The 24,939-nt window shown below is 29.5% G+C and overlaps 1 pseudogene; it reads right to left on the bottom strand.

The window, feature by feature from the left end:
* Positions 1 to 2,515, bottom strand: LOC124832049 (ankyrin repeat-containing protein ITN1 pseudogene; annotated as a pseudogene).
* Positions 2,516 to 24,939: the final 22,424 nt, after the last annotated feature.

Genomic DNA, 24,939 nt, shown 5'->3' with positions numbered 1-24,939 from the left:
TCAAATGGCATAGATTGGATTTATTTCTGACTCATCAGAATTTGAAAGACGCAACGTTCCTTCTTTCTTAGACTTCTTCTCTTTCTTCCTCTCTCTTCGGGAGCGTTTGGATTTGACCACATAGTATGTCATGGTACCCAGAACACCACCCATTATGATCCCCCCTATTACTGTAACAAGTATTGCAGCCCACTTGCTGCGCCGACCAACTACTATATAAGAAGCTGTAATGTATGAAACAGAAGTGCATACAGAGGCTAACCACATCATCTTGTTGATTACCTCCACAACCTTTCTCTCAGCCTTTACCTCCCCTCTAACAATGGTGATTTGAACCAACACCACTGCCAATGATGTAAACAGTGCCAAGGCATTAGATATGAAGAAGGCCTTGAACGGTGCAGTATGTACCATCACTCCCATCCCATTATCATAATCCCCACCAGGAACTGTGAAAAGTGCTGCGAATGCAACCGCAGCAAATAGCACAGCAACCACCGTTACTGAGTTCCCAGCATTGTTGACTCCAGCCCTGTGCAACTTGCGTAGCTCATTTTCAATCCCACTCACATTCCTGTTTGTTTTTCGAGTCTGTTCCAGCTGAAAATAGACATCTTTCTTGATCTGTGTCATTGTTTTCCTCAGCTCATCCCTTGGTTGGTTGAGATCATTGGCTTTAACTGCGCCATAACGAATCAGACACTCTTTGATCTCCAGAATTTCTTCAGTTATTGGAAGCCCCTCCGCAAGGTCTAGCGCTGTCTTGTGGTCTCTTGTCAAGGTATTTACATTGGTGTCAGGAAGAAGTAACAGCTCTTGCACTATCTGCACCAATGTTTGTAAGGCATTAGTTCAAACACACTTTTATATCAGAAAGAAATTGCTTGAGAAATATGAAAAACTTCAAGTGTGTGCGTAGTAAAAGAAAAAGTTTTGCTTGCATTCTTCATAAAACTGTACATAGGAGATAACACAACTCATGGTTTAACTGCTACATATGAAACTTTAAGTGAAAGCATTATGATACCTCTGCCCTCTTCTTCCTCGTGGCTACATGCAATGCAGTGTTGCCAAACTTGTCAGGGAGCATGACAATGGCTGCATCGGCAACCAAAATGAGCTTTACCACATCACAACTAATCCCTTTGACAGCCATGTGCAGTGCTGTTTGTCCTTTCTTATCAGTTCTTCGAGCAAGTTGTGGATCCTTCTGAAGCAGTATCTTCACAACATCCACATGCCCCTGCCGTGCGGCTAAATGGAGAGCATTCTTTCCATTGGCCCTTGTCATCTCCAACTGAGTAGGATCACGAGACAACAACTCTTCAACAACATCCGAGTGCCCTCGTGTAGCTGCAGAGATTAGAGGCGTTGTATTTGACTGAGCAAACGTTTTAATCAACCCAGGGTCATGCTCTAGTAGCACCTGCACAATCGCTGCCACAATAAAATGCACAGTTGTAATCTTCACGTTCCTCCTCAATACAATATTTATCTCCTCTCTCTTAATAAACTTCAATCCAAAAGCCTTATGTATCAACAACAAATTATCTTTTTAATTTTACTTCAATCTCAAAGCTATTTTATTTATTTTGCAGCCTTTTTTATGTTATTTTTTACATGGCACCGATCCATCTCTGTTAAACTAACCATGGTCTGTAATATAACGTTCTTAGAAACACCACATGCATTACACTATAGTTAAAGAATGTTAATTATGTATTATAGCCGAAAATTCTAGAGGTTTAGTATTGAGATTTAGAGTTTGGTGTCCTTAAACTTATATATAATACTATTGCTCAAGAAAAATTATTGTATTGGAATATTTCTCTGTGTAATAATGCAGCAATTGTCTTGGTGTGTACTGAAACTCATTTCACATATCTGAATAACAAAGAAACATGTCTTTCATACTCTCGTTGGTTCAAAACCAATGTTGCATGAACAGTGAGAGCGTGCATTCATGCATGCATGCGTGGTGTTAATATTGTATAAAGTTTGTAGTGTACGTACCAAGATGACCTTTGCTAGCGGCGATGTGCAAAGTGTCAAAGCCGGAGCGGTTTTTGGAGGAAAGGGATTCCGCGGTGGAGTGAGGGAGGAGCTCGCGGACGACGTCGAGGTGTCCCTTTTCCGCGGCGGTGAAGAGAGCTGTTTCGCCGAGGTCGTTGACCTCGTTGAAGATGGCGTACTTGATGTGGGCAACCTCGGCGTCAAACTCGAAGGTCCCCATTAAGACGGAGTCGATCTCGTCGATGATTTGGCGGACGGCGGCCACGTCTCCACGCTGAGCGGCGAGGTGGAGCTCGGTGTCGTTGTTGCGGCCCGTGACCTGCTTGACATACTTCTTGCGGGGTGTGTCGGGGCGCTTGTTGGAGTTGGAGAGAAGGAGGGCCTTTCCAGAGGCAGAGAGGAAGAAGGTGGAGCTCGGAGTGGTGGAGGGGGTGGGAGTGGTGGGTTCGGAGAGAGGGTCGCGTGGATGGTGGAGTCGGCGAAGGTGATAACGACGATCCATGATTGGCCGCACCAACGACCAAGGTGGTGGTGGTGGTGGTGGAGGAGGAGGTGTAGGTTGCTACCCTCATTCTACAATGCTCTCAACACAACACCGCTTCCATCGTCTTCGTTTGAGTTGCACCATAAGCGCTAACTCCCTTCTCCAATATCGTTGATTTCTTTGTTCGTTACTTTCTTCCTTCTTTCCATACACTAATTAACCATCATTTATTTTCTTCAAACCTCTTTTCTCATTTTAAATCTTACTTTTTTAATTAATTAACTTTAATCCAATTAATTATGCTCTCAGTCTTTTAAATTTCAACTAAACTTTAAAATAATTCTATTTTAAATTTTAAGTATTTTAAATATTAAAATTACATTCTGTTATTTATTTTAAGGGCTAAAAATACAATTAACTTACGGTTTTTTAAATTGAACAATTACCAACTGATTGTTTGATTTCGGTTTTGTTGTAGTTTTTTTAAATCATTTAAGAAATAACAATTTGGGTTGTAATCACACATCGTAATTCTCTAAAAAAAACATAATTGTAAGAATGTAATTGAATCCGATGAGACTTCCATGAATTTAAGAGTTTATATCTCAATCATTAGAATTGGATGTGATCGTTACACTTCTTACAACAGAAAATTATAATCATGTACCTGACAAACTCTTTTTTCATAATGATTTTTTCTTACAAATTTGTTGGATTTGAGAGAAGTTGCAGGTTCAAGACAAAATTAATCATTTTAATATTAATACTAGTATTTAGTACACAAAATTAAGTTACGGAAGTATACTGATGAATCAAATTTTAATTAATGATGAAATTTTGTTAGATTAAATTTTAGCAGCTCATACTAATTTATTTTTTGGTAAAGGATTCCATATTAATATTGTAATTGATACACATAATTTATTATCAAATCTTCAATCTATTCTTATATGGTGAAATATAAAATCGTGGATTTGGACTTTAGTTTCAACAAATGTCTGCTACTTATAAGCAAAGCAAAAGTCCGAGAAACATCGTTTAACCCACCAGAGTGGCCCAAAAAGAAAGAAAAGTCCATAAAAAGGCCCAATCCCTTCTCAGTTACCCAACAACACCAGTTAATAATTTTCATGTCAGTATCCAAAGAACGTTTCTTACTAAAATTTATATATGACAAAAATATATCTAAAAAATTTCAATAAAATTGAATTGACTAAATTTTTATAAAATTTAATTATTAATAAACTAATAAACACTTGTATACATTTTCATTAATTTTTTTTTATTAATTTTTATGTTGTTTTTCAATTTTTGTTTTTTTTGTCTTGTCAAAGTAAAGAATGATAAAATAGGTTAATCAAATTCAATTTTGTCAAATTTAATGTTAATTTGTAAAAAATGTGATGTGAGCTTATCTATCCTAACAAAATAGGCCAAAACTGTGGTTTATCCTATCAAAAGGTAGTGAAATGATAGGTGGATTCTTTTTTTCTCAATTCTTTTTACAATTTATACGTGTGTGTGTGTGGCAATTTAACCATATAATTGTTTTTCATGTTTTTAATTAATTAATTAAATTCTCTAATTAGATAAATTAAAATAATTATTATTTTTATATGTTAGTAGTTTTATATCTAATTATAGATAAAATTAATTTATAATATATACATGTCATAACTATTAAAAACCACTCAACACCCCAGCTAAGTGGAAGACAAGTGTCGAGGAAGGGGAGCTGGAAAACAGAAAGTGGAAGACAGGTGTGAGCAGTGGAGTGGCCGTTCGGCTTTGACGGTAGGAGTAAAACTCTAAGTTTTCAAAATTTACGCCACTCTCTGCATGCAACCCTCTTCTTCAACCTTCTGAAACTCCTCCTTCTCTATAAGATTTCTTCATCTTCTCTCTACGAAATCTAACTCTTTTCTTCCTCCGATCATCAAACATACCACACTTGAGCATTCCCGACGTCGAGGGCGTTCGTTTGAACCGATCAGTTTTCGATACCGAGCTGGTAAGTTCATCTCTCCCTCAGCTGTGTGGTTTCCTGGACATGCAAACCAAGTTCTGGTTTCATGTGTTGATCACTCCTCTAAAATGAGTGGTTCTAATAGTGTTTTGATCTTTACTTGGTTTAGTTTCGAAAGTTGTAGAGCGTTGAGGGTAGAAGGATTTGTAGAGGTGAACCAGTAACCATATCTGTGAGCGTTCGGTCACATTAAGAGGTAAGGGAAACTTATTTAATTTAATTTTATTCTTACTTGGAATGATGGCATGTTTGTGTGAATATTGGATGAAATATGAAGTATGATTGTTACTATGTTTTGGCTGTATGTATGTATAGAGATAAATGTTGAGAAATGTATTAATAAGAGTATGAATTCTGAGTATGTATTTCCATATGAAAATTGATGTTCGTCACTGAAGGTCATTGACCATTCAATTATACAAGCGTTCATTCTGAATAACGTTCGTTCTTAATAAGTGTTTGGTATTAGACCAACGCTTGTTCGATATAGTGTTCGGTTTTCTTGTGGACTCGGTTGGAACTGGATTCTTTCATTTGGAGAGAATTCTAGTTGAAGACTAGCGTCTTCGTTCTGTAATATTTGTACTTAAGCATCCAACCAAGGATATTCGTTCCTTGGTATTTGGTTATAAACTTCAGTATATCTATATGTATTTGTATACTTCGTTCGTTCTTGAACACTAGTTAAATGGTATCTTATATTTATCAAGCCTTTCTTCTATAAGTTTAGTAGTGTTCGGTCTTACACCAAGCGCTCGTACTAAGTAGTGCTCGGACTTACACCAAGCACTCGTACTAAGTAGTGCTTAGTCTCACACCAAGAGTTCGTACTAAGTAGTGCTCAGTCTTACACCAAGCGCTCGTACTAAATGTTGCTCAGTCTTAAACCAAGCGCTCGACCTTGATTCAGTAATATAATTTTTAAAATAAGAGCATTAGGCCAAACTCAATAGCGTTAGCTCTCTACGGTGCTCGGTCTTCGACTGACATTCGGTTTCCTTGATGTTTAACTCATTAAGAAGCTAAGTACTTATTGGTGTTCGGTTTCTTCATATGATTCTGTCAAGTACTATTATTTGATGTCCTACAGTATCTGTCTTAATTGGTTTCGGCCTAGAGTCTTAGTACTCGGCCTAGGCTTTACGGTGTTCGGTTTGAACTCTCAAGAGTCAATTCATTAAATTGGCTCACTTGGAAAATAACGTTCGATTCTATTAGTCTCTAAGAAGTATTATTGTATTCGGTCCCTTTCACAACAAGTGAGTAACTCTCTCGATTTGATTTGTTTTGAGTTGGAGACGTCTTGGTCTCACTCCAAGTTTTCAGTCTTGTTCTAGGTTAAAAACTAACGTTCGGTATTGGGTATCCTACGAGATCTTTATTCAAATTGGTTAAGTTGAGGTGTTAATAATGAAAGATGATGGAATATGATGTGGATGAAATGACTTTGGTTATGGAAGAGTATTCTGGGGAGGAATATCTCATGAATGGATATTGGAATTGGTAAAGTATGAATGTGGATAAAGCTAAGCTGGCGGTTCATCCTGATATTCCGTGATTACTCGTTCTCACGTAGAGAATGGTAAGTCATGTGTGGGAATGGTAGGAGGTCTTAGTCCTTATGGTTAATTTGGATAGATAGGACTAACCTCGGGTGACAGTTGTTGAGGGTATCCCAGTTACTACATTACCCGGGTGCACGAACGTCGTAGCTACACAGAATTCATACAGTCCGGATAGTCAGAGTCTAGTATTAGGCTTTGCATGAAAGAGTTAATGATTTATTTGGTTTAATTGATTGTGTGAAATATATGCTGATACATGAATTAAATTACATAAGCTTACCCTATTTTACTGTCTTGTCCGTTTTGTACTTTCAGTTATTCTCCTGTCGCAATGATCATCCGTGTGTGGATGTGAGCAGAAGGAGAAGAGCTGCTGGAAGAAGAAAGTTTGGTCGAGGTAGAAGTTAAGACCGAACAGTAGAACCGTTCGGTCAGTAGTTAGTTTATTGTACGATAACCGTTCGATCATCTTTTACTTTCTTGTTTTGTATGATCATTCGATATAGGTCTTTTGTTAACCGTTCGGTCTAGATTGCTTATTTGTACAGTTTTAACTTTCTCGTTATTTTGTAAGGCCGTTCGGCCATAAGCGTACGTCCTATCTTTTGTAAGACTGATCTGTAGTATTATTAACATGTGATTATTCTATTATATAGTTTTATATTGTATTATTGGGATGTTACAATACCTGGATACAAATCTCATCTTATAAATTAATCTAAGTCGATTTTGTGAAGTTGAATTAAATTTAAATTTTATTTCTTAATATGATATCAAAATGATGTATTATAATTTGTTCAAACTTTGTATCATTCATTATTATAAAATTTACTTTATGTTAGAACTATTATTCCATTAGTTATCGTTTAAGATATTAATATCTAGTTTTATTTATTAGACTTAAATTTTACTTTTTAATATTACATCATAAATTATTCTATTATAATTAATAATTAAAACTTAATTTATAACTGTTAATGATTTAGCTCATAATATTATTTTATATCTTTATCTTTTAAAAAAAATAATACAAAAAAAATTGTTTATACTATTTTTTGTTTTGACTTTTAATTAAAAAAAATAGCACACCAACATATTCCATCTTTAACCTATTAATTTGACAAACTAAACAAAAAGGATGAAAGCATATTAGTAAGTTTAAAATACGAACTTAAGCCGATAAATTGGAAAGTCACTTTCGTCTTCAACAAAAGATATTGAAATTAACAAAAACACAATATATACTTTTACACGCACACAAAAATAATCACTGAATCCATATAATTATCTAAATTATTTTATTCTCTTTTTGTTATGCAAATACGTGAAATACTTCCTTCAAATAAAAAAGACAACAAAAGTTTCGTCCTTCGGTTGTAAAAACTTTTCCTCTGCTTTATTTTTAACTATGAAGCTCGGGTCATCATCGTCTAGAAATATCCGAGGATTTAAAACCCTTTTAGTTTTTGAACGATGTTTCAAGACGTTTGAAGTTTGAAAAAAGTGTAGGTGCTTAGTTGAAAAAATAAGTTTGATCATACAAACAAAATATATTAATTGGAATAGATATTACAATAAAATAATCAAATTCGATACATGTATATATCAAGGAAACTGAAAATTCTATAAGCTATCATTGAAATAAACATGAATCGTATTTCAGTATGGACCACATTCAAATGACAAAAACTTCTTACAACGAGGCTAAAAATAAAACATGTGAACGTGAGGGTTGGAAAAATTGCATCTTCGATGGCTGAAAATATGATCGGAAACGACCCGCTGTTGTATAAAAAAAACATAAAACAACTACTTTTGGAATTATTGGAGTCATTACTTTGAAGAGAAAAATAATCTTCTCGTTTATGTGGATAATATGCATTGTTAAATATCCACAGCAGAATGAGAAGAAAATATCTTTTAACAAAATACGAGTTCAACAAATTAAATCTTCTTCTATGCTTTTATACTTATAAAACTTCTTATTATCACACTCAATACTGTTTATATTATCTTGAAAACGAAATAAAAAATAATAATTAAATATCTTAACGAAAAGTTTAAGAAATCGAATATTTCGTAACCTGTTCTACAATAAATATTCTCCAGATCAAGTTTTTACGAATTTGTTTTTGATATCATTCTAAAAGGTCTTTTACTAATAGATATATTGTTTGTATATAAACTTATGTCTATCTCTTATTTTATCGGAGATGAGACTTTTTTTGTTCTCAACAATAACATCATTAAAATTAATAATTATTGTTTCTTCTAAAATTTTATCTGTTACAGTTTTATGTTTTATTTTTAAAAGATATAATGGAAAAATAAAAAATATTTAAATTATCTTATACACAGTTACTATTATAGGAATATATATATTAATTCTACCAAAAGAGTTTTAGTGGGAATCCGGTTCTGGATATGCGAGTAACCCAGAAGAACCTGTTGTTACTTGGAAACCGGAAAAACAAAATCAAAATGACTTTTGTTTTGGTTATGTTTTTCAAAAGATTTATGCCAATTTGGGTTTGGTGTGAAGGAATAATGTCATTTCACATTCGAAATCGAAACAAGACAAAACACTATTACTGTATCATTTTGAATAATTTCGTTATTACTAGTTTTAAAAAAAAAAAAATTCGTTCTAGGAGTGTAATTTGTTTACCAATATTGGAGTTTTTTTTTTTTGACAAAAATTGAGAAAAAAAAATTGAAGTTATCGTTAAATGAACAAAACTTATTCGTTTTGAAACGGATGAAATTGAGAAGTAAAATAATTATGTAAATCCATTACTGGATGTGTTAATAGAAATACATGGATACACGATTTTATATAATATTATTTTAGTAAATATTGATTAGGAGAATTATACCATAATCTTTGATATATGTGTTACGCATTGGTCAAACTAACTTTTTTGGGATATTAACAAAAATAAAATAGGCTATAAAAATCATGAAAATTGAGACCTTCATATACCATTAGACTCGTTGGATTAATCAAGTATGAAAAGAAAAAATTATTTACATATACATAATGCATGTGTTTTCATTATAACGTCAGTTCTTTATCAAAAATCTTGAACAAAAAATTGATTTTTCAATTTCATTTTTTTGTTCTGGTATTCGACAAAGTCTTATGTGTATCAAATTAAGATTCATACATTTCAGTGTTCATTCCATAGCGCATTGATGAGAGTTTAATACTAATTTACTTATCTATTTGGATCAATCGATCATTTCATTTGACCTGCATGTGATTTTTAACACAAAAAATATAATTGACGTTTTGTTCATATTTTATCATAATGATTTATTAATGTGTTAAAATATAATCAAATTAATACTTTTTATGGAAAAAAATTATTTATGTTCCAGAATTCTATTAAAGCTTTTATATACTTTTCTTTTTAATTGTGAGACTCAAAATCAGTATAATAGATATGTTCGTTTTGAAAATGAAATAAAAGTTGGAAATTTAGTTTATGTATATGAATTATTTAGTTATTAGTTTTAAATTTTTTTTTTCTAAATTATTTTCTTTTTGTTTTAAAATAACTTCTATCTAACTTCTTAAATCCAATTATCTTTTTTTTCTATTGTAGTGAGGTATATCAATTTTTATCGACCAAAATTTTTATTTGAGGAATTTTTTTTTCCTACTTTTATTTCAGTTGTATGCGGATGTTTATCTTATCATATGTAAGATTAAAATAAAATAGGTGAATATATGTTAGATTAGTGATATGTTTAATTTGTAATTCAGACATCACGATAGTAAATTAAGACTTCTTTAACTTTTAAATTTTTTTGAAACAATTGCTCGAAGAAAACAATAATTAAGGTAGCGGAGACTAATAATTTCACTTTATTTTCTATTGATTTTTGATTTGATATGGAGTTTGATCATGAGTTGAAATTGGATGAGTTAACGAGTTGGTATATTACAAAGTTAATCAAACTTTTGGAGGTTTGGAGTAACCGTTTTATTTTATTAATGTTGAAGATTGATGGAATTATTTGATTTGGTTGATTTTTAGTTTTCTTGTTAAAGTGTAAATTCAATTGGTGTTGATAATACATTTTACTTTTCTTTAACATATTTTCACTTATTTAAAATGTTGTTTTAAACTTGTTAAAGATGTTAGAATATATTTTGTGTATGGTTTTGGTTTCTTACCAATGTCTTTTTTAATACATTTTAGTTCAAATGAAACATTCTTGTTCAAGAGAAAATGGGGACAAAGATGAAAAAAACCAATTATTTTGTTGTTGTTAAGTTTCTCTCAAGTCAGATGCTCTCACTTAAACTTTTATATAATGAAATCGGTGTTTTTAAGTTGATAAATATGTAGATGAAAATATTTAAATATGTTACATTGTTAATAATTTTTATGATAAACTATAAATGAGTGTGATTGATTATTCATAAGACTTTTAGTGTAATTAGTTATATGTTATTGTTATAAATATATTGTAAAATGTATATTAAATTTGGTTGTTTGGTTTGTTGGTTAAGTTTAATTATTGGTCGAGTTTGATTGTTGATCGAACTTATTTGGTGATTAAACTTGGTTATTGGTCTCGCGAGCTTATTTGTCGGTCGAGTTTATTTGTTGGTTGAGTTTGTCTATTGGTCGAGTTTGTTTGTTAGTCGAGCTTGTTGTAACTTGTAACAAGAATTTGTTAACCGAGCTTGTTGCAACCAATTTGTTGTTGGACGATCCCTTCTCTCCAAGACCGAGCTCTATCCTAGTTATAGAGTTACAAGAGTCATTGATCACCTTCAATCGCAAAGGTCACTGATCACCTTCAATAACAAGGTATTGTGTATCTATAGCAGTTCATAGAATTTAGCCCATCTAAAAAACCTCTCCTTCACCTATAAACATGGTCCAGTACTTCCTCTAATATCATAAAACACACATTTTTTCCTCTTGTCTTTTTTTATTATCTTTTTTTTATATTCTTATGATATCCTGAGAATATTTATTCTTTTTTAGATCTCCTTGTTAGTTTTGACATCTTCAAAAAATTTTAAAAAAATTCTATGGTATTCTAAAAAACTTACCTAACATAATGTAGAAAAATCTTTAAAACACGTATTTGAGTAATTTTTTTATTTAAGATTTTTTCAACATTCACATCAGTGATGTATGTAGATATTACTGTAGCATTAAGTCAAATAAACAAAAATAACATTCATTAATATTAATATTTAACTATAAATATAAAAATCACACTTAGTTATTTGATGTTATGACTATAATTTGTATAAAAGATTTTAGAGTGTTTGACACTCTTTATAAACAAATTTTAATATCAATTTGGTAGAAATAGTAAGTATTTACTCATTCTGAATAGATAAATAATTATTGACATTAATTATATATATTAAAAATTTCTCACCCTTTTAGTATATGATGTTGCAGTTTCGGTATCATGATTAGAAAAACAAATCATGATTTAGAAAAACAAATAAGTGTACTTGAAAAAAAAAACTATAAGTTACTTTTGAAAAGAAATAATATATATATATATATATATATATATATATATATATATATATATATATATATATATATATATATATATATTACTAAATTAAGTATTAAAGAAAAAATACATTAAAAACTTATATTAATATTTCTTTAATTCTACACATATTTGATTATTTTTATATTTTTATAATTATTAGACTATTATTTAATTATGATTTGATATTTGTTTCGATAGGGTTGAGATCCATAACTCAAAACATTCAAAGTTGTTCGCTTTATCCAGTTACGTTATTCTTTCTCTTTTCCTTGTCCTAACCGCAGGGGAGAGTGCCTATACAGAAGATACTTCGACGTTCAAGTCACTAACTTGGCTTAATAATGTTTAAACAACAAGAGTACTCAACATTCGTTACCTGCCCTCTTTTAAACATATATTTAAAATGAGCTTATTAGCTTTCGTTATTCCATTAACTGTCAGTCAATTGTTGTTATTATTATTGATTACTCTTTAATTACTTTAACCACTACAGTGTTATAATTCACTTTATATTTGAGAACAAAAAAGAAAATATAACAAAATATTTAATAAAATCGTAATTTTCTTTTTGTGATTTTTAAGTTTATAAAAGAATTATTTTATTAGTATTCGTAATAATAAAATTATAAAAGTTAGGGTTACATACTTATCCTATATATAGGTGTGTTTATTTTTAAAGACAAAATTTAAAGAGTATTTTAAATGAACTTAAGAGAAAATAAATTTGAAATTGAGATTATTTGGATTGAGGAAAAGGTGATAAGAAATAAAGATAATTAAGAGAAAATTTATGAAAGTTTGTAAATTGTGTGATGAGTTTGATAGATTAAAAATGTTTTAATGGTTATAAATAGAATATTACCATTTTAACTTTGGTCATAAAAGTAAGTTAAAATATAGGTTTAATACTCTATTTTGTCCCAAGTTTCGCTCCAAAATGTTAAATTAGTTAATCCTTTAAAAAGTGTGTCAATTACGTCTTCACTTGATAATGAAATCCCTTCCATTAATCTGTACGACGTTAACTATGTCTCTCTCTTTTACTTTTTTTGTGCAACGCATAATAACCTTTTAGTTTCATTGGTCCAATAAAATCGGGTAGGGTGAGCAGAGAGAAAATTGTAGAATGGGATTAAAGAAAAAAGGCTATTAAACATAAAATCTTAACTGGTATCTTTTTATTTATAGAGTCATCTCCCAATTACTTTTCATTTAATTCAAATTGTATTTCTCATCACTTTTTTTAATATTGTTTCAATGTCATTATTTTAATATTAAGTTTCAATTAGAGATAATTTAGGAGAAAATACTTTTGAAATAAAATATGATGATCTAAAATATAACATTTTTAATAGCCATACTTATTTTAATTATTCGACAAATAATACCCAGTATTAATATTCCAATTGAAATTCACAGTAAAAACTAAAAAGCTTGAGTTAATTGCAGTAAAATTTCCTAAAATATTCTTAATTACATTTACATTTTTCTTCATATATAAGTTAAAAAAATTTATAAAAAACCAAAGATATTTTTAATTTAACTCATAATTTCATTTTTTTTTCTACATTATATCATAACTTAATAAGCTTCATTACGGTGTTCTTTTTTTAAAGCCATGATTATCATGATTAGCAATTAAATTCTTTTCTTAAATCTCTAAATATAATAACTAGTGTTTTTTTTAAGGAAGAATACAAAAGTCGTTTCTTTTCTAATCTAAAAATAGCTCATAATTGAAAAAAAATAATACACAATTATATCTTAAAGTTATAAGAGAATTAAAATATAGAAAAAAATAATAACATTATAAGAACATTATTAATTAAAATTTATTGAAAAGTAAGAATCATAAATAAATTCTACTAAACAGGTTATTATTTAAAATAAACAGACCACATTAATTTTTGTGTACGAAAGGGACAAACAACATTTTGATACAAAATAATTGCCAAAAATAACAGCATGTTGAACCCTCACATGGAAAGTAAAGAACAACATGCATGGGAGGTAAGAGGCTACGTGAGTGATACGGGAGGATAAAATATTTAAAGTAGAAGAAAAGTAAAAGAGAAAAAAAAAACTAACAAAAATAGGAGAGAGAGAAAAATAGTTAACGTCGTTTGTACGGATTTAACGGAAGAGATTTCGCAAATTTTATTAAGTGAGGACATAATTGACACACTTTTTAAAGGATGGGTTAATTTTACATTTTCCAGCTAAACTTGGAACAAAATAGGGTATTAAACCTAAAATATAATATAATAAGTGTAAATTATTTTAAAGTAAAAAGTGAGTTGTTATTTAAAATAAAAAAATTCAAAATGATAAAATTATATTGAAATAAAATGATATTGTTAGAACTTAAATTCAAATAAATTATAAGTGAGTGATTTGTTTAAATAAAAGTAATATTATTGTTATTATTATGAATTATGAGTTATTATCTAAAAAAATTAAAAATTGACTTAATTATGTTAAGTACAAAGTTGCAAATGCATGGATAGTGAAAAAAAAAAGATAGAACCCTATTTGTAATTAAACACCGTGATATGACTTTCTCTTCTAATGTCTTTACTTCATGAGAAGACCTAAGAAAACTCATTCCTTAAATTTGTCTTCACAAACATCCCAAAATCAGTTATACTACATCACTCTAAACAAACACAACCATAAAAATAAGGAATGAATAAAAATATATATCCGATATATGTAAAAATTATGATAAATTACGAGATGTTAAACCCCTAATCATTAATATCTATCACCATTACATGTGATTCTTTCAAATCAATAAACATTTTAAAGTTATATAAAAAATACAACAACATTATTTAATATATATATATATATATATATATATATATATATATATATATATATATATATATATATATATATATTTAATTTTGTTTAACTCAAACAAAATCTTATCTCAAACCATACATGTAGGTAGTATTGAATATTTTATCCATCTACAGGTTGGTTAGCTTTGGTTGTAAGGAGATAGTATAAAAAATGTTAGAAAATAAGAATTTTAAAAAACAGACAATCAAAATAATGTTTTATAATAGCAATAAATACTTTTAAATAAAAGACAATATTTATTTATTTTTTAATTTTAACCTTTTTTCAAACAAATCACTTATATATTTTACTCATATCTTTATTTTATTCAATTCTTTTACTAACGGTATTTAACACTCAATATGTCCATTTCACGTCATGTGCAATCTGCTCGTCCGTTACTTCATATTAGTACGTGTTTATTTTTTATTATTTATTTGTTTCCTCTTTAAATGTCAATCGCCATCATAATAATGATTAATCACTGTTTTTCACAATCCAATGACTCAATTTTGGTTTTTGTTGACAAAAAAGTTGTGGTTGTTGCACATTAAAATTTTGTGTCCTTTATACACATTTTTTCATCTATAGAAATAAAAGGAAATGAATCTCATAAGAAAAAGTTCAATCACATAAAAAAAGGAAAATATAAGAAAAATTACAAGCATACAAAATATTATGATTTTTTAATTAAGCCTTATATTTGTCTGGAAAATGATATTAAAGAGTTTATAGAGAGAAAATATAATGTAATGAATTAAAATTTTAAAGGCTTATACATTTCATAAAAAAATATTTAAATAGTTGGTAGTAAAAATATAAAATGGTAACATTTCAATTATTATTTTAAAAACTATTAAAATCGTGTATATAGTAGAAAAAGTGGACCGCTAGTTCCTATCAATGAATTCTTCTCTCACCTACCGCTTGAATGAAATGAATGGAAAATGATAAAGACATTACAATTATAAATGCATATGGAAAAACAAAAAACAATGTCAAAATTACATTAATGTAAATATATCATATTAAATGTAAAATTATATTCAAATAACGCGAATATATGAAAGGGCTGGCAGAAAAAACATAAATATTAGCGCTACAGGGATAAGAAAACAATAAGATTAAAAATTAATAAGAATTATGATAAATAGTGTGACATGTAAAGTTTTCAGTCGTTGACATTTTAAGAGAAAAATAAATAAATAAAAGTCAAAGTTCATAGGCAAAGATTGTTCATTAGGATTCTTTAGAAAAAAAATCTCTCTTAAACTATAATAAAATAAAAAGAGAGGGAAATTAAATTATATATCAATACATTTTTGTAAGATAATAACTTTAATGTAAAAAAACATTGAAGTGAAAATTATTTTTTTATTATACAATTAACTTTATATAACTTATTAATTTGATTTCTTTTTTTTTTCTCTTCTCAGTTTAAACAGCATTTTTTTAACATTTTTTAGAATATTTTCTATCACATTATTTCTGATATCATACATATACTTTTTTTTGTACATCATACGTGTATGTTTTTCTTTTTTTTCTTTCACTGGGTGTTCAAATAACACAGTGAGTATTCAAAATTCATTTTTATTAATTTTAAACACAATTTTGTGAATCCCACAACTTCGTTGATGATAAGTATTGTGTTTAGAGATGGCAAGATTTTGATAGTTAATAATAAAACGAATTCCGACAAAATAGAATTGAAATGATTTTTTACTTAATTATAAAATCCTTAAGAATTGTAAGTTTATTTTTAATAAAGATAATTTTTCATAAGCATCACTTTTATACTTATAATAAAATATTTTTTAATCTTATTTATTTTTTTCCTAATTTTTTTTTATAGTCCTGCCTAAAAGGTTTTCATTTATTTGTAATAAAAGTTATGGTGCTTCTTTAGGAAATATTTTGAATCTTCAGTCAAGTGTAACCAAGCATAAAAAATGTTTATAAATAAATTTATATTATAAAGTTGTATTATTAATTATACATTTCGAATTATGCATAAGTATATAATTGACATGACAATTAATGATAAGTATTATCTTTAGTTATCTTCAATGATGAAAAAGTTAGTTCTTAACAACTAAGCTTGATTGGTAATCAATTGTCCTTTTTAAGCTCATACCAACCTAATGTCAATCTAATAAGTTAGCAGATCATTTTGACTTGCTAAAAAACATTTAAATCACTTTTTTAATTTAAGATATATCAATGCAATTAGTTTTAAATTTTAAATTAAATGGTTTGATATATATATATATATATATATATATATATATATATATATATATATATATATATATATATATATATATATTAAGTGTCTATGATTAGTGAGAGAAGTTACTCTCATGTTGTAGATAAATTTATCTAAAAGATTATCTATTGATAAGTGTTGTTATTGAATTATATATAACTTTTCACTTTTAACTATCAATGAAAATAACCATTGTCTCAATAAATAAAATGGAAAGGGAAGAACAAGAATGAACAAGGAAAAAGAGAATAAAAGAAAAAAGGGAGGAAATGACGTGTTGGCAACAACATGTTTGAGTCATTTTGGAGACTCACGTTGGTAGGATTTGTTGTGGGAGAAGATTTTGACAAAAAGCAATGTATAAAGCAACAGAGAGAAAGAGAGAAGAATGTGAGAGGAAGTGAGAAAGTGAAAGACTCATCGAAAAATAATGGAAAAACCATATAGTTAATGTGAAAATATGTTCTAATATGAATCTGATACAATGTTAAGGAGTAACCTTTAAGCCTAATTCAACCTTACAAAATCAGCTTGTAAGGTGAGGTTTATACCCATTTATATACTATAAATTGACCTTATCTCTAGTTGATGTGAGACTTTCAACACTTAGTGCAATAAAAGAATAAATGAGAATATGATTTATAATTTTTTTATGAAAAAACGTTAAAAAATAATGATAATTTAATATAATAAAAAAATCTAATTAGCTTATATTCTTTTGTGCATGAAAAAATATATAATATACAAGAGAGATTAGGGATATTCCAACTTTTATACAAAAAATTACTATGTATATCAACATAATCACTTTTGTCACTTTTTGTCAAGACACACATGCAAGCCCATCTTTCTTGAAATTGATGGAAGGGAAACTCATATGAGATATATCACCACTCATAAGCTATAAAGATATATTTAATATATTTAATTTGCCTAATACTTATAAAGATTTAGAGTACATGAGATGAGTATGATAATTATATAGCTTTAGTAAAAACATTCTTGCATCTTATTCACTTGTGTAGAGTTACTTAATATACTTTCATCTTTCATAGATCTCGTACCTTTATAACAATATATATTGTTAAGATTATTTTACAAAACTTATGAAAAGTCCCTTAAAAAATCATGGTTATATCAATATTTAAGTTCACATATAAAAATAAAGTATGTCTCAATCACAATATAGCTTGTTGCTATGAATCATTCTACAATACTCTAAAAAACTCGATTTGCTTATAACTTCAACATCAGAGTATCTTTGTAGGTTCCTCAACAAAGGTCACATCACTCCATCAAAAGAGAATATATTAACATTCATAATAATTAAGAGACTTAAAAGAGGAAAATAAACACTAAAATCATCTGATACGTCTTGACCTAAACAAAAGACTAGTGTACCTCTAAGTATATTTCAACCACACAATCACATTAATTATAAAGTAAATTTACAACAATAAAATTTTAAAATTTAAACCAATAATCTTAAAACATTTTTCACAACATGAATTTTAAGAAGTCGAATTTATGATATATTACTATAAAATATAAAATAAACTTTATAATAACTAATCAAATTTACATATAATTGAATTTCCTATTGATATAAAATTTGTACGATACAAATGATCTTTAAATATAAAAAAATTCACAAGATAACACTAAAATATATAAGACTATGCTGTTAAGAAATATAAAAAGAAAAGTAAATCATAAAAAAGTTTGTAAAAAATATTCTTTTTACATTATAATGGCATTAATAATTTGTTGACTAATTATATTAATATTTAATTATATTTTTTATTTGCATTATAATAATTTGATATCTATAACTTTTATATATATATATATATATATATATATATATATATATATATATATATATATATATATATATATATATATATATATATATATAAATTTGTACTTTGACATCTTAATTATCCTAACATCCCAAATTACACCTATCATTTACTATTACATAAAAAATATCAATTAAAAAAAATCAAACCCATGCAAAAAAAAATACATAACAAACTTCCTTCATAAAAAGCTAAACAACTCTAAACATAAAAATTATATATCTATTATGAAAAAAAAAATCAAAAGCATAAAAATTATATATCCTAAGTGATGTGTAGTATCATATGATTTATAATGAATTTTATTTTCTTGTGCTATAAAGAAACCAATTTATCCGCATAATAATTGTCTTCACTAAAAATATGACAACATTTAAACTTCATTCTTTTATATATCCTTAACCATTTTCTCCATCTCTATCTAAGAGACCGCTAAACAAGTTAAGAAATAGACAAAAATCATACATAACATTATAAAATCACTTTTCAACCAAACACATCAAAATCCAACCTCCTGATAATGCTCAATAGCAATAATAAAGTGTCATAATTTCAGCATATGAAGAATTTTGTATCCCTAACAAAGCAAAGAAACTATTAATATATTATTAATATATTGATTCATAATAACTCTAAAAATACTAGCACAAGCCACAGGATCATGACTTCCAAAAGTTACACTATCAATATTCACTTTCATCCACCTTAGTTATGAGAATTTCTAAAGAAATTCCATATGAAAATTAACTTTCCTCGCTTCACAGAAAAATTATTTGTGAACCTTACATATCTTTTGATAGTGTGATCATAGTTTGCAGAGAAACACTTTGCTAAATTTTGTTAATAATTTCTATCTTCACTAGTACACTCAGAGAAAACGATAATGGTTATTTTCGCTCTTTGACAGCGGTTCCTGAACTGAGGCATATACAGACGAGGCAAAAAGTCTAGACTTTTATGCCGCAAAAAGGTGGACGATTTTGTCTCGGTTCAAAGTCAACTGAAGCAATATGTCATGTTTTTTATTTTTTTCGCAGGACTTTATGTCTCGGTTCCCTTTGAACCGAGGCAGTATGTCCAACGTTCACATCTCGTTATCCTCAACCAAAAACATCTCGTTATCCTCAATCAAAAACAGTAAGGCAGGACCAACGAAACATTCAACATCTACACAAGAAAGAGAAGTGCATAGGGCATTTAACAATTAGATTTAAACATATATATACCGACACCAAAATGTCAGTTATAGATATGGTAGATGTAACAAAATAGTACAACCTATATGGATAACAACAAGAAACACACTGAATTAGAAAAATCATGCTCACACCAAACAGGGTAACAATCAATTTATCTTCAGCATCATCAAGTCAAACATGAACGAATCAGGTGATGGATACTCTCGAATGACCTTGTTGTAACCTTGTCGATGGATGATCGTTTGCACACAATATTCGCAATAAAAAAAAATGGGAGACCTCGTGAAGATCACAATATGAGCACACCAAAGCAAAAATTAAAAATCAAAGAAATGAAATAGCCAAAGACAAGAGCAGAGACTCAAACTCCTTAAGTAGCCTCTTGAATTAAACAACAAAAAGGGCTAAGAAAAGGGACCGTGATTGATGAGGCAGCGACACCAAACGGGGCTTAATATACAACAATTGGGTCTACGACACAGCTATTAGTGACACCATTGGAGATAGTTGAGTGCACGAAAATGTTGATGTGAAGGCGCAACAGAAGAACGGGCATGTGTCTTACCTTAATCTGAAGTCTTTTCGGCGATCTCTTAACTCGAAAACTCTTCGGATATTTCAAATCTCACTCTCCGCGTCCATAGCTCAAGGTTCTCCTCCGCCTGTGTCTTCTTCTCCTTCTTTCCCAAAACGTCTCGTTGTTCCTCTCTCTTGCTCTTGCACTGCAGAACCTTTCCTTCGTCAAAGTTTTAGGTTGCGACGACAGAGGCGGAGGCGCTGCGAGGGAGCGCGACGGCAATGGCGTCGAGGCAGCACTCCGACGACGATGAGGAGGGAGCGTGACGGCGAGGCAGCAAAGCGGTTGCGCGAGAAGCAGGGGACGACGCAGCGCGAGGTAATGTGAGGCTGAATCTTACGCGAGAACAACGACATAGTGGTGGCGACGGAGCGACGGAGTGGTGGCGACGGAGCGACGGAGTGGTGGCCACGGAGCGACGGAGTGGTGGCCACGGAGCGACGACGCTATTTCAGGGTGATTGGAGAATAGTGAAAGCAAAGAGATTTGAGTGAGTGAGAAGAAGGGGAACAGTGAGAAGGCTTACCGTGACGATGAAAGGCTTGCGATGAGGAGATACCTCTCTCGAGAGTGAAGACGTAGGAAATCGAAATGGAGAGAATGGCTGATGCGGATGGAAGCAGCGTCGTGGAGATGAGAGAAATAAGGTGGAGCACCATGGAACGACGGCGGCCGGCGGCGTGGTTGAACGGCGGTGCTTGTGGCAACCCTAATGCCTGGTGATGGTGGCGCCCTGATGCTGGGGTTTGGTGGAGAAGAAAAATCAGAGGCGGAGGGAGGCAAATGAGAATCGCAAGAGTGCGAAAGAGAAATCGTTTGGGTTTTTTATTTTAACCTAAGGGTATTACCTCAGTTATTTAAAATCGATGTCTAAACCCTTTTAAGTGCTTCAGTTACACAGCAAATTGGTGCCTAAACCATTTAAAATTCATATTATATGCCTCGGTTGGCCTTCTACTCGTGACAGTAACATCTATAGGCATCGATTCATATATAACCGAGACATATAACCACTTAATATTTACGAAAATGCCACTGCATTTTTATATGCTTCGGTTTCAGTAAAACCGAGATGCATATAGTACATTAAAAAAGTTTTTTTTACTAGTGTCTTTCACTCATAAAAATAGTATAAGTTACAACAATTAGCCAAATAAATTTCAATAAGGCATTCTATAAAGAAAATGAAATAATGTCTTTAGTATGATTTAATATATACAATATTAGTTTGACATTCAAAGTAAATATGCTAAATGGACTCATCTTTATCCTTAAAAAGAAGACACCTATAGCATAAATTCAACCGTCTTACATTTACCTTTTTATCAATTGGAAATATGTTATGCATAGGTTTCATATCACAAAAAATTTTGAGGGAGGAATAGAATCTTACCATAAAGCTTATTATAATCCTTTGGGACAACAACAACAACACAGAAATAATTTTTAGCTACTTTTTAATTTTAAATTCTATTTTCTTTCAAAATCTAATTAGAAATTTATTTAGAGGGCATCACTTGAAGATTGCATACAAATTACACCTCAAAAACCCCACTTAAAAAATTTTCTCCCCAACCTACTTCAAAACTTTTCAACTAGGAGTCTGAGAAGGTTCTGCCATATCAATTTTAAAAATCATATTAACACCTTTAGTTTTTCTTGAAATCATATTTACTCCTTCAGAAGCAATATTAATACACACTCTTTACTATTTCTCCCCCTTAACAAAATAACATTGATTCTTAAAGCAACAATGGTCAACCTATCAAGAAGAATTTAAAAATAAATTTAAATTTAAAGTTTGTCACAACAATAAGCTTAATGTCTTTATCATAATCAACCTCATAAAATTTAGGAATAAAGAAAAACAATATTATCATCTTTAGAAAAAGTCAATTATGATGAAAGAATTGTCTAACAATATAAAAAAAATATTAGAGTTCATATATACAGGAGAAGTTGATTATGACAAAAAATTGTCTACAAATATTATATACTATAGACATTCACACTAATAATATTCTAGCAAGAATGATAAAATAAAGTCACTAAATTCATTAGGAGTAGGAGTAATTTCAATATTTAAACTAAAAATAATACTTTTTATTTTATTCAAATCATGACATCAATGGAACATAGTATTTTTTATTTCACTAACTTAAGAATAAATATTATTGTACTATAAAATACGGAGATCATCTCGACCAAAATTATAGCAACATTATATAGAGATTGAGTTTATTTTGTCTAAGATCATAGTAATTACGCGCTACTCGGTTCAAGATTACCAATATCATATATATATATATATATATATATATATGGAGTTTGTTAGCGCGCGTCTGTTTTTCAGTTGGTACATTCTAGCAATGTATATCGAGTTTTAGTAGATAAAAATACTTTTATATATCATAGATTCTAACTTTTAAGGCTAAGGGTATTTTAATAATTTTCATTTTCAAAACTAAAAAAAAAGTGTTTCTGATTTTTTTCTTACCAATTCCTTTGATGACATTATGCTTGTGAAAATTAGATAAAATTAGATAAGACAGATTATAAAATGAAAACTCATTATAAAATCATTTTTTTGTAAGAAATTGTTTAACATCGAGTATTTTTAATTTTTTCCAGGTCAATTACCAATTCCTTCATTTTTTGTAAGATTGTTTAACAGCCAATGTTTCTGATTTTTTTCAGTTGGGCTACCATAGGATGACAGAGAAAAGGTTGGAGTGAGAGAGATGAAAGAGAAAGGATTGAGAGGAATTAGGGAGGTGAGTAAGGGTTTGGATTTCTTTTTTTTAGTTTTGAGAATGAAAATTATTAAAATACCCTTAACCTTAAAACTTATAATCCATGATATATAAGGATATTTTTATCTAGTAAAACACGGTACACATTGCTAAAATATACTAACTGAAAAAGAAGCGTACGCACATTAGCAAACTCATATATATATATATATATATATATATATATATATATGTATATACATATAGATATATATGTATATATACATATAGATATATATGTATATGTGTATATAGATATATATATGTATATGTGTATATATATGTATACATGTGTATATGTATATATATGTATACATGTGTATATGTATATGACACTTATTAGTAATTATTGGAGGGTTTAAACCTTTCTAAAATGGTCTAATATAATAAGTTTCAGCTCAACGAGGTATATAAAGGTGATTGCTATCAAAGTAAATATATCTTGAAATTTGTTTATTTAACTAAGTCACCTTGATTACACTCACTGACTTAACATCACAATGTTTACAAATATTCATTCCTTTTTAATTCATTTAGCCTTTGTTCACTTGAATGAATTTATAGGAGAGTGATTAAATAGATTTGAGAGGATTTGAAAGTAATTTTTTTTGTTTATTTGAGTCGATTTTGGAGGCAAGTGAGAGTGGATTTGAAAGTAAATTTTTTTAATCTGTCACATCAATCAAATTATACACTAATTATCACAAACTTTACTTCCAAATCTACTCTCAGTTACCTCCAAAATTCACTCAAATAAAGAACAAAAAATTTATCTTCAAATCCATTCAATTACTCTTCTCCAAATTCATTCAAGTGAACAACGCCTTAAGGACTACAAAGAAACTTCTCAAATAAGAAAACATAAACATATAAGATTTCAAAGCTCAGATATATATATATATATATATATATATATATACACAAAAACAATTACCATTTAACGGTGAGATGTATAAATTAGGATCCTATTCAGTGGAATCAGAACATAAACTTTAAAAAAAATTAAGAATATAATTTTCAATTTATTTAAGGTTTAATCCTTTACTACATCCCTATTTATGTACGAATGTCTCAATTGGGTCCTCGTTTTTTAAAGTGTATCAAAATGGTCTTTAATTTTGAAAATTGATATCAATTGAGTCCTTTCCGTTAAGTTGGCTGGTCGACCACCGAACGAACGGTCGTCCAGTGTGGAACGAACGGTTGTCCAGCAGTAAGAGGTCGACGAGCGTTCGTTCTCTGGTGGACGAGCGTTCGTTCGCTGCTGGACGAGCGTTCGTTCGCTGGTGGACGAGCGCTCGTTTGTCATCTCAGCATCCACTCATCAATTTTTTTAACGCCGTCCAGCCAACTTAACGGAAAGGACTCAATTGATATCAATTTTCAAAATTAGGGACCATTTTGATACACTTTAAAAAACGAGGACCCAATTGAGAAATTCGTACATAAATAGGGATGTAGTAAAGGATTAAACCTTTATTTAATCTAAATCATGATTTAGTCACCTCTTTTATGAATAGCATTAGAACAATTTCTTCTTTAATAAAAAAAATATGTTTCTATCGCATCCCTTCCAAAAGTTCACTTACATTTAGTTTAAAACTTCTTAATAATAAAATATGACATTCCCTTTTCCTTTTTTTTTTTATGTTCGCCTGAAGACAGATTGGTTTGGTAAGGAACTCTGGGTCAGTGATGCATGAAACGAATTTATCTATTGATTAGAAATGTAGGAGATGAAATTCTGAAATGGAACGTAAAAAC

The sequence above is a fragment of the Vigna umbellata genome, chromosome 5 (assembly GCF_029865625.1).
Source record: "Vigna umbellata cultivar VRB3 chromosome 5, Vumbellata_1.0, whole genome shotgun sequence".
NCBI lineage: Eukaryota > Viridiplantae > Streptophyta > Magnoliopsida > Fabales > Fabaceae > Vigna > Vigna umbellata.
The sequence above is the reverse complement of the archived record's forward strand: the minus strand, read 5'-3'. Positions and strand labels throughout refer to the sequence as shown.